This window comes from Silene latifolia, chromosome 1, assembly GCF_048544455.1.
Source record: "Silene latifolia isolate original U9 population chromosome 1, ASM4854445v1, whole genome shotgun sequence".
Lineage (NCBI taxonomy): Eukaryota > Viridiplantae > Streptophyta > Magnoliopsida > Caryophyllales > Caryophyllaceae > Silene > Silene latifolia.
The window spans coordinates 170,611,967-170,627,360 of record NC_133526.1 but is presented as its reverse complement, the minus strand read 5'-3'; positions in this window follow the sequence as shown (position 1 = coordinate 170,627,360).

Here is a 15,394-nt window from a genome sequence, read left to right as displayed (position 1 = left end):
CATCACAAGCCTGACTCCTTTCAATATTTTCATTTGGGATCATTTCCAATGGAAGAAGCATTTAACGATCATAAGAGTCGATCGTAAGCCTGCAAGCACTCTTCATAACAATATAAGTAACAACATTAAAAATCGTAGACAAGTAAAATCATGGATAAAAACCGTTGTAAGTTATCATACTTCCCTGAAGAACTCTCATTAAAGACAAATATGTTAATCCACTCCTTCGTTGGTTGCTCCCCAAAGTAAGTTGCATATGACCCAAAATATTGTTCATTATTCTCGATATTACAAAACATCACCTCACAATGATCATTTATCATTTCACATGGTCCAGGTGGCTCACCTTTATAAGTCTCTAAATGGCCAAAGAAGAAATGCGATGAAGATTCGTCAAACTCCTCCAGACGGTCGTAGGAATAGGAAAGTGGTAATGAGCTTAAACATGGAGGGGGATAAAGGAGAGGAAAATATGAGACTAAATCAAGAAGCTTTGGAGGGATATATGTATAAAGGGTAGCATCTCTAAAAACACCCTTAGTACAATTGCTTATAGCATCTTCCTTAGTTGAGTAATCACCACCCTCTTCATCTTCTATAATAATATCAATAATCTCCTTAGGTGATGTGTCAACAATTTTACATACCTTTATCATCCTCGTCATTACCATCTAAGGCTTCAAAATTTTCACTGGTTTTTATATTAGAGTTTATCTTACTAGTCGCTGAAAACGAGAAATTAGGGCGGCGACTTTCACGTTCTAACCAGCCGAAAAGATCATAAGCCTCATCAATTGATTTGGAAGAAATATCATCATCACATAAAGAGTTAAATAAAAATCTAACTTGCCTATTTACACCATTCTCAATTGTAAGACGTAACTCCTCATCGCTAAAGCCGTGACCATCCAAGTTGTCAAGGAATTGTTTGAGTCTATCAAGATAAGCCCAAAATTTCTCATTTTCATATTGTGGAAACCCAAGATAGAACAACATGTGAAAAGGGGTAAAAGCGTAGTCTAAACTTGTAATACTACGGTTTTATGAGTCTCTGGGTACTCTATCGAGTTGACCTTACTCTGTCGAGTAAGGGTGTTTTGGTTTTTAAAACAGTATTCTGTCTGTAGGGTACTCGATCGAGTAGCCCGGGTACTCGATCGAGTAAGTGGCACTCGATCGAATACGTCAGTTACTCGATTGAGTAGCTCGGTTTACGGGTGATGTTTTGTCGGGTTTTGTTAATAACACGGATTAGTATATAAATCTTTCCATCATCTTCATAATACACTTTTACAAACCTAATCACATTGAAAAAGAGATTCAAGTTACGTTCTTCGCATTCATCCGTGTTATTGACAAATCCCGGAGCTTGAGAGGTCGGATTTCATCGTTCTTTACATCCTTGTGATCCTTGCGTCGAGGGTAAGATTTACGTACCAATTTTATAGTATTTAGTCAAGTTTTTTTAAACCCTAATTTGGGGGATTGAGGATTTGTGTTAGTTTTTGTATGGTTAGTGATTATGTGATTATGTGTTAGGAGGAGGATTCGTAGAAGAGGCTTTTTGATACAGCTGTTGAGATCGTCTGCGTGTGTTGCATTCCAGGTAGGGTTTCCCTACTCATTATTAGTCACATAATGTGTTGGTTGTTGGTTGTGATTGTTGTTTAATATCATACTCGTATTGTGACGGTTGTTGGAATTGGTTACTGTTGATGGTTGTGATTGATTGTATCTGTCTGTGTTCTTCGGGGTGCGTCCCTGGCTGAGTGGGGTTGCTTGCGGGAGTGGCTTCACGCCCATTATTCGCCTTCTCTGGAACCCGCCACAGAAGAGATGTGCACATTAATGGATTTGGGTTATTCGCTCTATGGTATGAGCGGGGCTTAGGTGGGAACGGCTGCGGTCCCCCACTGGTGGAGTGGAGTAACCTGTTGCGATGGGTACTCTGGCAGGACTACACACTTTAGTGTGTAGTCAGTGATGAGGAGTTGATTATGGAGTTTGGGTTATGTGACGATTGAGATGTGTTGGTTTCTGTCTTATTGTAATTATATATGATTGTGTGATTAGTACTGACCCCGTCTTTGTTTTGAAAAACTGTGGTGATCCATTCGGGGATGGTGAGAAGTTGTTGAGCAGGTATAGTCGAGACATATGGGCTAGCTGGGATGTGTCACCACGAGATGATAGAGTCTTCCGCTGTAGTTTTGAGTAGTTGTCAGACATTTTGATTAGTTGTTAGACTTTTGGTTTAAGAACATGTAACCGTGTTTTATTAGTTGGTTTTGAATTGTATTCACTACACTTTATACTATTTAAATGTTGTTGCTTTATTGTCTTTTGATCATCATTACCTCGGGAAACCGAGATGGTGACATCTTTATACTTGAGTGGTCCTGGTAAGGCACTTGGAGTATGGGGGTGTCACAAAGTGATATTAGAGCGACGATCCTGAAACCTGTAACTAATGAATGTAATGAACATAGAGAGTCAATTAAAATGAACCGGGGGTAAAAGTTGGAGGAGCTAATGCAAAGGCTTGGGAAACGTCCTAAAGTCGTGAACTCGCCCTGCAATTTTAAACCGGTCACATGGGGGGTATGTGTCAAGGTCGAATGTGTTGTCTTTGGTTCGTATGTGAATTTAACGGTATGTGTTGTGAATTGTTGAATGTTGGAAGTGGAGAATTGAAAGTACGGTTAAAAGAGAAGAGATATGTTTTATATGTGAATTGAATGAAGAAGCATGTTGGGTGTTTATGATGTGGCATTTTGATAACATGAAGTAGTGTGTTTTGTGGATTATATGAGGAAATTATGTAGATTTGTATGCGTAGTTATAATTATAATGTTGAGATTATAACAAGCTTGCATATTATGTTGGGGTAAGTGAGATAACATGCGGGTAGTGTATACGAGTCTGCATGACTCGATCGAGTGGGGGGCACTCGATCGAGTAGGTGAGGTGCTCGATCGAGTGGGCATAACTCGATCGAGTGGATAGTTGACGTTTTTATGGTCAGAACCGTGTTTTGGGGTACTCGATCGAGTACATAGGGGCACTCGATCGAGTAGGGGGCACTCGATCGAGTGGCTTGTCAGCTCGGCCGAGTATGTTAGAGATCAGAAGGTCTGTTTGGGGTCTGGAGTCGGGGCACTCGATCGAGTATGTTGGGCACTCGATCGAGTAGCTTCAACTCGATCGAGTAGGTTTTGGCACTCGATCGAGTGGGGTCTGGGCAGGCTGTTTTCGTGTTTTGGGTTATGGTATGTATGTTTATATCTACCTTTTCTTATATAGTTTCAAGATGCTGCCAAAGAAAACCGCCTTGTATGCGAGAGCTGAGAGCATGAACGTTGACGACATAGTTAAGATGTTGGAGCATCAAGATGCTCTTACGGAAGCGCTAAAGAGAGTGGAAAAGGATAAGGAGGTTGATCATTCTAAGATCAGCCTTTACATAGTGAGGTTTAACCCAAAAGAGTATAAGGGGTCTGGGGAGCCAATTCTTCTTGACAATTGGCATCGTGAGATGGAGAATATTCTGGATTTGGTACATTGTCCGGATGATATAAGGGTAGAACAAGCTGCGTTCTACTTGAGGGAGGCAGTAGGAGAGTGGTGGGATAAGGTAAAAGTGAGTGCTAGAGATATGTATGAGAAGCAGGGACTGCCTGCTATTCCTTGGGAAGAGTTTAGGAAAGCTATGAAGAGGGAGTTCATGCCGGAGCATGTGAGGAGTAAGTTGAGGGAGGAGTTTGATGGGTTCAAGATGACCTCTGAGATGTCTGTGGCTGAGTACTACAAACAGTTTAACGAGAAGTCTAGGTATGCTGAGGATATGGGATTGAGTGAGGAGAACCTAGCTCTGAGGTTTGAGAAGGGGTTGACTCCCAAGATAATGGATAAGTTACCTGTGGGAGTCCTTACTGATGTTAAGGAAGCTTATGAGAGGGCTGGGAGAGCTGAGAGGTTGGTAGAGATGGCCCGAGAGAGAGGTGCTGAGAAAAGAAAGGCTGGGAGCGAGGGTGGTGGCCAATCTAGCTACAAGAAGGGCAACCACACTCAGGCTAGAGTATATTCTTATGGTTCAGGGTTTAGTGCTGGGCCTTCATACGGGCGTGGCCGTGGTAGTAGTGGTGGTAGTTGGGGTATGACCTGCTTTAACTGTGGCGGTGTAGGCCACAAGAGACATGATTGCACCAGTGCGGTGAGCCTCTGGTTACCAGAGGCCGGGATAGGGGAGCTTTTCTCAGGGGCTGGGACAGAGTTTTGCGAGTAACAGACCAGCTGGGTCATGGAGCAACCGGGGAGTTCAGAGCAACAATGGTGGAGGTAACCACAATGGTGGTAATTCTTATCAGAAGCCAGCTACGAACACCAACAACAACCAGGGGTCGGGTGCTAAGCCGACTACCTCTGCCAGTACTGTCCAAGGAGGTGGGCAGAAGACCAGTGGAAAGCTGTTTATGATGGAGAAACAAGCAGCTGAGGACGACGCATATGTTATCACTGGTACTTTTCTTGTTAATGGTGTTTACACCTTTGTTTTGTTTGATTCAGGGGCGTCTCAGTCGTTTGTATCTTCGAGTCATGTTAAACAGTTGGGTTTGAGAGAGTATGAGTCTATAAGTGAGAAAGTTTTTATACCTTTGGGAGAGGCTGTAACATGTGGGAGGTTGTTTAGGGATGTATCTATGATAGTTGGGCAAGTTGATCTACCTGTAGACTTGCTAGAGTTTCCTTTAGACGGTTTTGAGATGATAGTCGGGATGGATTGGTTAGGGAAGTACAAACAAAGATAGACTGTCATCAAAATAAAGTGTCTTTGAGAGGTCCTAGGGGCATTAGTGTGTCTTATCGTGGGTTTGTTCTCAAACCCAAAGTTAAGTTGATTGCAGCTGTGACTTTGAAGTCCTATCTGAGGAAGGGGTGCTCGTTGATCTTGTGCCATGTGAGAGATGACCGGATAGAGAGTCTAACAGTTGATCAGATACCAGTTGTGGGAGAGTTTTTAGATGTCTTTCCAGAGGAGATTCCGGGGTTGCCACCGAAGAGGGAGATAGATTTCACTGTTGAGCTGAAACTAGGGACATGGCCAATCTCTAAAGCACCGTATCGGATGGGTCCCAAAGAGTTGGAGGAGCTCAGGAAATAGTTAGATGATCTGATAGAGAAGGGATACATTAGACTTAGTGTATCACCGTGGGGAGCACCAGTTCTTTTCGTGAAAAAGAAAGATGGGAGTTTGAGGTTGTGCATAGATTACAGGGAGCTGAACCGAGTGACGGTGAAGAACAAGTATCCTTTGCCAAGGATAGATGATCTGTTTGATCAGTTGAGTGGTGCATCAGTCTTTTCCAAAATTGATTTGAGGTCGGGGTACCATCAGGTGAAGATTAGAGAGGTGGACATACCAAAGACAACTTTCACGTCGAGGTATGGCCATTATGAGTATGTGGTGATGCCTTTTGGGTTATCTAATGCACCGGCTGTGTTTATGGATTTGATGAACAGAGTCTTCAGTCAGTTTTTGGACAAGTTTGTGGTGGTTTTCATCGATGACATCTTAGTCTATTCCAAGACTAAGGAGGAACATGAGGAACATCTGAGGATTGTGTTGCAGACTTTGAGGGAGCATGAGTTGTATGCTAAGTTGTCCAAGTGTGAGTTCTGGTTAGAAAAAGTTGCTTTTCTGGCGCATGTGATCTCTAAGGATGGGGTAGCCGTGGATCCGGCAAAGATTGAGGCAGTAACAAATTGGGAAGCACCAAAGAATGTTGCCGAGATCAGGAGTTTCTTGGGTTTAGCTGGATATTATAGACGGTTCGTTAAGGATTTCTCCAAGATTGCTAGACCGATGACAGCTTTGATGAGGAAAGAGAACAGGTTTTGTTGGGATGAGAGTTGTGAGAAGGCGTTCCAAACATTAAAGGAGCGTTTGACCACAGCTCCTATCTTAGCATTGCCTGAAAGGATTGAGAACTTTGAGGTTTATACAGATGCCTCAAAGAATGGGTTGGGATATGTGTTGATGCAGAACGGTAAAGTGATTGCCTATGCTTCTAGGCAATTGAAGCCTTATGAGGAGAATTATCCTACACACGATCTAGAGTTGGGTGCAGTGGTGTTTGCTCTCAAGTTTTGGAGACATTACTTTATGGGGCGACCTTTAAGGTATTTTCAGATCACAAGAGTCTCAAGTACATCTTCACTCAAAAGGAGTTGAACATGAGACAGAGGAGGTGGATGGAGCTAATTGGCGATTATGACTTGGATATTATCTACCATGAAGGGAAAGCCAATGTAGTTGCAGCTGCTTTGAGCAGGAAGAGTGTACATTCCTTGTGCACAGCCATATCCTTGATGAGATTGAGAGATGAGGTTGAAAGGTTTGGGATACACATGATGCAGAGAGGGGATGCCATGGGAGATTTGACAGTGCAGCCTGGTCTTTATGATGACATTCGAGGTAAACAGGTGTTGGATCCTAAGATGGTAGAGTGAAGAGCTGGTGTAGAGAAGGGGACAGTGTCTAGATTCTCTATTCATACGGATGGTAGTTTGAAGTTTGATGGGAGGTGGTGTGTCCCTAATGATGAGGAGCTGAAAAAGAAAATCATGACAGAGGCACATTGTACACCATATTCGGTACATCCAGGTGGTGACAAGCTGTACAAAGATCTAAAGAAGACGTTCTGGTGGCCTGGGATGAAGAAAGAAACAGCTGAGTTTGTGGCCCGTTGTTTGACATGTCAGAGAGTTAAAGGGGAACGACGACCACAAGGTAAGATTCAGTCTCTTGAGGTACCTGAGTGGAAGTGGGAATCCATTTCTATGGATTTTATCGTGGGTTTGCCAAAGAGTCAACAGGGTAACAACAATATATGGGTTATAGTGGATCGACTAAACAAGTCAGCTCATTTTGTGCCAATGAAAGATACATGGACTAAGGCACAATTAGCTATGGCTTACCGGAAGCATCTGTTGAGGTTACATAGGGTGCCTAAAGACATATTATCTGACAGAGATGCGAGGTTTATCTCAAGGTTTTGGAAAGAGTTGCAGGAATCTTTAGGAACGACATTGAAGATGAGTACAGTATTTCATCCTGCAACAGATGGTCAAACAGAGAGAACAATCAAGACTCTTGAGGATATGTTACGATCTTGTGTGATGGATTTTGGTGGTAGCTGGGAACAGAGGTTGAATTTGATTGAGTTTTCTTACAACAACAACTATCACACTAGTATTGACATGGCGCCATTTGAGGCCTTATATGGGAGGAGATGTAGGAGTCCAATTTGTTGGGACGACAGTGCTGAGGGAGTGGTTTTAGTACCAGAGATGGTACATGAGATGGTTGAACAGACTAAGATGATCAGAGAGAGGATGAGAGCAGCTCGGGATAGGCAAAAGAGTTATGCAGATCTACATCGCCGGGATATCGAGTTTCAGGTTGGGTACAAGGTTCTTCTGAAAGTGTCTCCTATGCGTGGGGTTATGAGATTTGGGAAGAAAGGCAAGCTGAGTCAGAAGTTCATAGGGCCATATGAGATCCTAGACTGGGTTGGAGAGGTTACTTATCGTTTGGCTTTACCGTCTTCTTTGGATAGGGTACATAACGTGTTTCATGTATCTCAACTGCGCAAGTATGTGAGTGATCCGTCACATGTGTTAGAGGCAGAGAGCATAGAGCTAGATAAGTCTTTGTCTTATCTTGAGGTACCTAAGTAGATTCTTGACCGAAAAGTTAGGAAAACCAGGACTGGTGAGACAGTCTTGCTTAAGATCCTTTGGTCTAATCGTGAGGTTGAGGAAGCTACATGGGAGGCAGAGGAGGCCATGAGAGAGCGTTACCTTTTCCTTTTTGATCAGGTATGTATGGTTACGGGGACGTAACCTTGTTTCTTTTAGGGGGGTAGGAGATGATCGCAAAGAGTTTTTACACCTTTTTGTGTTGTGTCGGTATATTTAGTAGTGGTTTGAGTCGAGTTGAGTTTGGTTGGTAGCATGTTTTTATGTTGAGTTTTGTTTTGGTTGTTGTGTCAGGAGTGTGGTAGTATGTTTTGTTTTGTTGTGGTTTGAACTTCGGGGACGAAGTTCTTTTTAAGGAGGGAAGACTGTAATACTACGCTTTTATGAGTCTCTGGGTACTCTATCGAGTGGGCCTTACTCTGTCGAGTAAGGGTGTTTTGGTTTTAAAACGATGATTCATGCAGTAGGGTACTCGATCGAGTAGCCTGGGTACTCGATCGAGTAAGTGGCACTCGATCGAGTACGTCAGTTACTCGATCGAGTAGCTCGGTTTACGGGTGATGTTTTGTCGGGTTTTATTAATAATACGGATTAGTATATAAATCTTTCCGTCATATTCATAATACACTTTTACAAACCTAATCACATTGAAAAAGAGATTCAAGTTACGTTCTTCGCAGTCATCCGTGTTATTGACAAATCCCGGAGCTTGAGAGGTCGGATTTCATCGTTCTTTACATCCTTGTGATCTTTGCGTCGAGGGTAAGATCTACGTACCAATTTTATAGTATTTAGTCAAGTTTGTTTAAACCCTAATTTGGGGGATTGGGGATTTGTGTTAGTTTTTTTATGGTTAGTGATTATGTGATTATGTGATGATGTGTTAGGAGGAGGATTCGTAGAAGAGGCTTTTTGATACAACTGTTGAGATCGTCTGCGTGTGTTGCATTCCAGGTAGGGTTTCCCTACTCAGTATTAGTCACATAATGTGTTGGTTGTTGGTTGTGATTGTTGTTTAATATCATACTCATATTGTGACGGTTGTTGGAATTGGTTACTGTTGATGGTTGTGATTGATTGTATCTGTCTGTGTTCTTCGGGGTGCGTCCCTGGCTGAGTGGGGTCACTTGCGGAAGTGGTTTCACGCCCATTATTCGCCTTCTGTGGAACCCGCCACCGAAGGGATGTGCACATTAATGGATTTGGTTTATTCGCTCTATGGTATGAGCGGGGCTTAGGTGGGAACGGCTGCGGTCCCCCACTAGCGGAGTGGAGTAACCTGTTGCGATGGGTACTCTGGCAGGACTACACACTTTAGTGCGTAGTCAGTGATGAGGAGTTGATTATGGAGTTTGGGTTATGTGACGATTGAGATGTGTTGGTTTCTGTCTTATTGTAATTATATATGATTGTGTGATTAGTACTGACCCCGTCTTTATTTTGAAAAACTGTGGTGATCCATTCGGGGATGGTGAGCAGTTGTTGAGCAGGTATGAGTCGAGACATATGGGCTAGCTGGGATGTGTCACCACGAGATGATAGAGTCTTCCGCTGTAGTTTTGAGTAGTTGTCAGACATTTTGATTAGTTGTTAGACTTTTGGTTTAAGAACATGTAACCGTGTTTTATTAGTTGGTTTTGGATTGTATTCACTAAACTTTATACTATTTAAATGTTGTTTCTTTATTGTCTTTTGATCATTATTGCCTCGGGAAACCGAGATGGTGACATCTTTATACCTGAGTGGTCCTGGTAAGGCACTTGGAGTATGGGGGTGTCACAAAACTAATCTAAAATAAACTAATATCAACCATTACTTCCCCGGCAACAGCGCCAAAAACTTGTTCAGTTATAAATTACCGCAAGTGAACAGTGTCTGTTGTAGCACTTACGGGTCGATCTCAGGGAAGTGATGGTCGAGTAGTAGTCGATTTAAGATTGTTTCATCTATGTTAGACGAATATTTGTGTTTGTGTCAGGTATGAAAGAATAAAATTAATATATACTAACTAGATAATGAGATTAATTCAATAATAAAAAGCTTTAGGACAACGGTAGCACCATTAACATAGATTGATCAACATAGACTATTGAAAGGAACAACATATTCAATTGTGTACTTAGGTGAGACTAATCTTCTGGTTTTAACTCTGAAAACTAAAACCAATACTTGTTATTCTCTCTCGATATATAATAAGTCTTCCTATAGTGAAATAATCCTATTCTCTTAGGACTTATACCACATATAAGAGTTTTAAGGACCAAAAATTAAAATGTCTCAACTATCACTCTCACCATTCTCATAGGAAAGGTTTAATTTTGACTCGGGCTCTCTAAGTGGAAATTCAACTCTCATTGCAATTTCAACCGAGTAATAATTAATTATATTAAATCACAATGTATATGCCTAACTCAAAAAGACTAAACTCAACTCTCATTGTAGTATTAATCAAGTGCTACGTATATAGATTATGACCAATAAATTAATACTTTAACATAATCCTATCAAACCTAAGTACAACCATTAAATAATGTTAATAAAATTATAACGTTGAGCAATCCATATTAAGGCTCCACCGAGCCCTAGATGAGAAGGAATTTATAAATCACAGTAAGATGTTCTAGGAAGGAATTTATTATTAAAATAAAATATAATGCTGAAAATATAAGTAAAATTATGGGAAATAAGTATATAAAATATTGTAAATTATACGCTTAACAGGTACCCCTTGCCAAAATATCGATTACATATACGATGAGGAGTTTAATGCGAAAAATGAAGCAATTCTACCCGATGATCATCTTAAATGGCGTTAAGTTGGTGATTTGGAGTACCTTCATATGCCCGTTGTGGATGATGCAATAAATGTTCAGAATGAATTTGGATATAATTTTGATCGTCCTACACCTCCTCCTCTTACGCATCCGGAATGGAGGAATAGGGATCGATATCGGTTGCCAGCACGAGCTATTAGACGCCTCCAATTTTAGTTAATTTATAAGTTTTTGTTTATTTATTTTCGTCAGTTTCCCACGTTTATCAATTTCAGTTTAGTACGTAATCTAGAATTTCAGTTTATATTTTAGAATTTTTAATTGAAATAAATTTGATAGTTATTTCGTCAATATATTTTTAATTATTTGTTTGAATAAATATGGCAACGGCGAAAGCAATTAGACGAATTATGGTTCGAAAGCAATTAAACGACTTGAAATAAGTCTTAACCTAAGTTGAAAATCCTAAACCCTAAACCGATAGTCTTAGGTGAAAAAAAAATGTGGTTAGTAGAGTTCGAACCCACGATGTATAAGAAGAGATTTATTGTTTGCAATTATACTAGTAACCAATTACGCTAGGGGGATCAACCGAGTACGTACTGATTTCATTTGATTTTAATGTAAATGGAAATAAATGGAATTAATAAAATAAAAATAAAATATGATTTTTGAAACTTAAGTAAAGTTTCCTAATTTTAAACCCTAAATTTCAGCCAAAATATAGTTTCCTAATTGTATCCTTATATTTCGGCCAAAATATCTTGGCATAATTTTAAAAAAATAAAAAATGAATATATTATAGCAAGATACAATAATACTCAATAAAATTAAAAATGGAAAAGATATATAATATTGTAATTGAATATTAATAAAATTAAAAATAGAAAAGATATGCAATAAAAACAAAAAAAAGTGATAACCTATATTGAAAATCCTAAACTCTAAACGGAATGTCTTATGTGAAAAAAAAATGTGTTTAGTAGGTTCGAACACTCAATGTATCAGAAGAGGGTTAGTGTTTCTTAAGAAAATTAAGGTTAATTTGCAATTTGAAATTAATGATCTCTAATTGTAAAAACTATTATACGTAGGTTAGTTAATTTGCAATTTGAAATTAAAATATTTGGAACTCAATTTTAGGTTCGTAATTTGACTAGCCCTAATCGATTGTCAATTTGAAATTTCATTTTTATTTTTATTGAATTGAATATTATTGAATATGTATTTGATTTTTAAATTATAACTAGTTTGGAGTAGAATTTATTTTAACTAACATAGCCAATGAGAACACTTTATTTTACGTATTTTTATCCCATATTTTATCTCTTATTCGATCTAATTAATAACTCGAGTTAGTGTAATTTAATTATCTATAAATATAATTAAAAGCCTCCTCTAAAATGGCTATTAAACGCCAAGCGGACAAATCCACGTAGGACTCGAAAAAGCCACCTGGACTTCTACTTCCCACGTGGTTCCCACGTCAAATGCCAACGTATGTTTCCAAACTCTTAAGAAAAGCCAGCATAATTATTAATCTAACCGCCTAACCAAAGCCACCCAAAGATGGTACCTCTGTTCCTTCATCTTCCTCCTCAGTTCAGACGGTTTAGTCCATTGAAAGCTCATATTGACTGCATACTAATTATACCTCTGTTATTATATTTCATAAAACAGTACAAAAATCGACTCTTAGTCTTAACCCTCTTCGTATACCCCTGTCCGTAACCGAAATAGCCATTATCGATTATCAAACTACTACATTATCCCCCAAATTTCATCTATTCTATATCAAAAATCATTCATATTCATCTCCGTATTTCATGTCTAAATCAAAAAACACGTCTCGAAACCAACGTCTTATCATGTTCTCAGGCGGACTCGCAATGGAACAACAAACCATTTTTGGTTGAATTACGATCTGTGATCGTGGATAGCTTTGTATATCCCTCCGTTACTATTCGAAACTTTCAGGGGAACGGGTTACTACTCTTACAAATTGTGAATTTGGTTCATATTATATCCCACAGGTATGTTTATCCACCAGTTGCAACACACGATTTGTGGTCTGTTTCATATATGTATACAATTTCACGAATTCCCTTCCTGCTGCGTACTGTTTGCTCTTTCTTTTTTTATTGTAATTCGCTTTAATTTGATGTCGTGCCTCAAATTTCAGACAGAATCTGCTTGTGAACAACTAAAGCGAATAATTCCGAATACCGTTGGATTGGGTTTCCGGGAAAAAAAACCAAAGGTAGCGCTATTCTGATCTTTCCACATATTGATGCGTGTCTAAAATATGATGTTTCACACTTTATTCTACACGCATTTCAGAGCTCAAATGTGCAATATATGCCAATATTTCTCTATTTTCCTCTACTTTCGTGTTTTTGTACTTTATTGCAGAAATGTGAAGAATTCAACGGGAAATCAAGCCAAATCCGCCCCCGAGTAATCTGCATTTCAAATGACGTAAAGGAACTGCTTAAGGAACGAGCTTGGTGCGCAATCCAAGGCCCAAAGGACAAGTCCACGTGTTTTGAGAAGTCAAATAGCGGCTCGGCCCGATCGATCGACTACCACCTTGATCGATCGACCAACTATCGGGATCCGTGGCTACTTTGTTTGTTTGAGGAAGCGATCGATCGACCAGCCTTATCAGTCGATCGACCAGATTTCTATTTGAGACGTGAATTGAAAGACCGTGAATCTTGAAGCCCGTGAAGTTTAGGTTTAGGAAATAAGATGTTGCGTTGATTGCTATATAACGTAACATAAAACCATCAGTTTAGATATCTAAGTTTTTACCTAAGTTTCTATCACAAATACAAGATTTTTTGAGTTTTATTCATTCGGGTAGTTAGGGTTTGAAACATCGGTTTGACATTGGATTTTCCTGTTCTTAATCTTAATCGTTCCGCTGAATCTCGGTATTTCTTCTACCCTAATTCCAATTTTATTGTTTTACCTTCATTGTTAGTATAGGTTTGATAGTTAGTGCCCAAAGCCAATTATCGTATCATCACTGTTGTTATTTACTTTAAGCATGAATTCAGTAATTGTTATTATTTTCATTGTTGTTTTTACCTTCATCATGAGTAGCTAATTCTTTAGTGCTAGGATGTAGGCGATTTATGGCATAGGCGGCATTAGATTAGGGAGGACTGTCTCGCGTGTTGGTCGATCGACTGACATTGCCAGTCGATCGACTGACCTCGTAGGGTTTTATATTCGTTTTAATTGATTTAATCTTGTATTTGACGAGTTGAATGCATGCGACCAGTTAGATACCTATTTCGTGACTGACCCATTAGATCGAAAGATAGGGAAGGTTATTTGACCATCAATTAAATCGACTAAACTATGCTAAGATCGAAAGATAGGTATAGTTTAGACCGTTAATCACTTTTCAGAACGAAAGTTAGTATTAGTGACATTAGGGACCTATAGCGAGATCGAGAGATGCTATTTGTTAAGAGTGGACCGAGAGGACCTCTTTATTTCCCGCCTTACCTGTGTTTGATTCAGACCGACTTAGTTTGCTGCCGCCGAAGCTATAATGAACCGACCATCCCAGCACCCTTCTTTTATCTGTTTAAATCGTATTTTTTTTAGTTTATTATTTTTGTTTGCTCTTAGTCTTAGACCAATTCAAATCAACCCCCACAATAGTTACCTCAGACTGAACATATATCAACTAAAGTTTACAACTGCCTCCTTGTGGTTCGACCCTGTTACCACTAGCCTAGGTTAGTCTTAATAGGAGATTATAAATTTTATCTTTGGTACTCACAACGACGGGTATCAAATTTTGGCGCCGTTGCCGGGGAGGCAATAGTCCTAACTTTAGTTGTTTTTATTTTTGGTCTTTCTTAGTTTAAGGGACATCCGTTCCTTAAACTTTTCTTATATTCTTTTTGTAGTTTCTTCTTATGCGCAGGTCACGGGGTGGAGAATTAGTACCGTTGAACCCTGAGCTTGAAAGATCCTTGCGCGAGTTGAGACGAACACAAAGGGTATTACCGACGAGGAAGAGCCGAGTACTCACAAGCTATCACGAGAACGATCTGTTCAAGAAGACCCACATCTTCACCCGTTTCCACTTCTTCACCAGAGACAGATTACTTCTCCGGAAATTCCAGTCATGGCCGAGGAAGCAAGTATAGCTAGTTATTCCGAGCCGACACCGACAATTTATACAAGGGGTTCGAGTTACGGAGATGCCAGAAATTCGAACCAAAGCCTGCTTACATTACTATGGTCGAGAGAAATCGGTTTGGGGGAGCTGCAAATGAAGATGCGGAAGGCATATGGAGACCTTTATTGACTACTCGCTTTGCTCCATTCCCCCACCACCGGCGTGACCCAAGATCAAATCAAGGAGACCATGTTCATCTTCTCCCTTCGTGATGCTTTGCAAGGAGTGGTATAGAGATTTGGACCGGACCGCTCTGGAGATCACTGATTGGAATACATTGGCATTGGCGTTCTACAAGAAGTACTTTTCTGCTTCAAGGACGATCGCTATTAGAGCTCAAATCACGGGCTTTAAACAAGGGCCAGATGAGAATTTCCATGAAGCATGGGTCCGATTCAAGAAGTTGGTGCGAACCATACCGCACCATGGGTTTGAAAAGTGGAGTTTGTGCAATCATTTCTACAATGGGTTGTACGACGATCAGAGGGCCATTTTGGATGCTACAACCAATGGAAGATTCGCTGAAAATTTGGGAGCAACCAAGGGGTGGAAGATCATTGACGATCTAGCTACCCACAAGGCTGATTATGGGAATTCGAGAGGGAACCAGAGGAGAGCTGCTGAATCCTCCTCTGTTGCTGCACTTGAGGCTCTT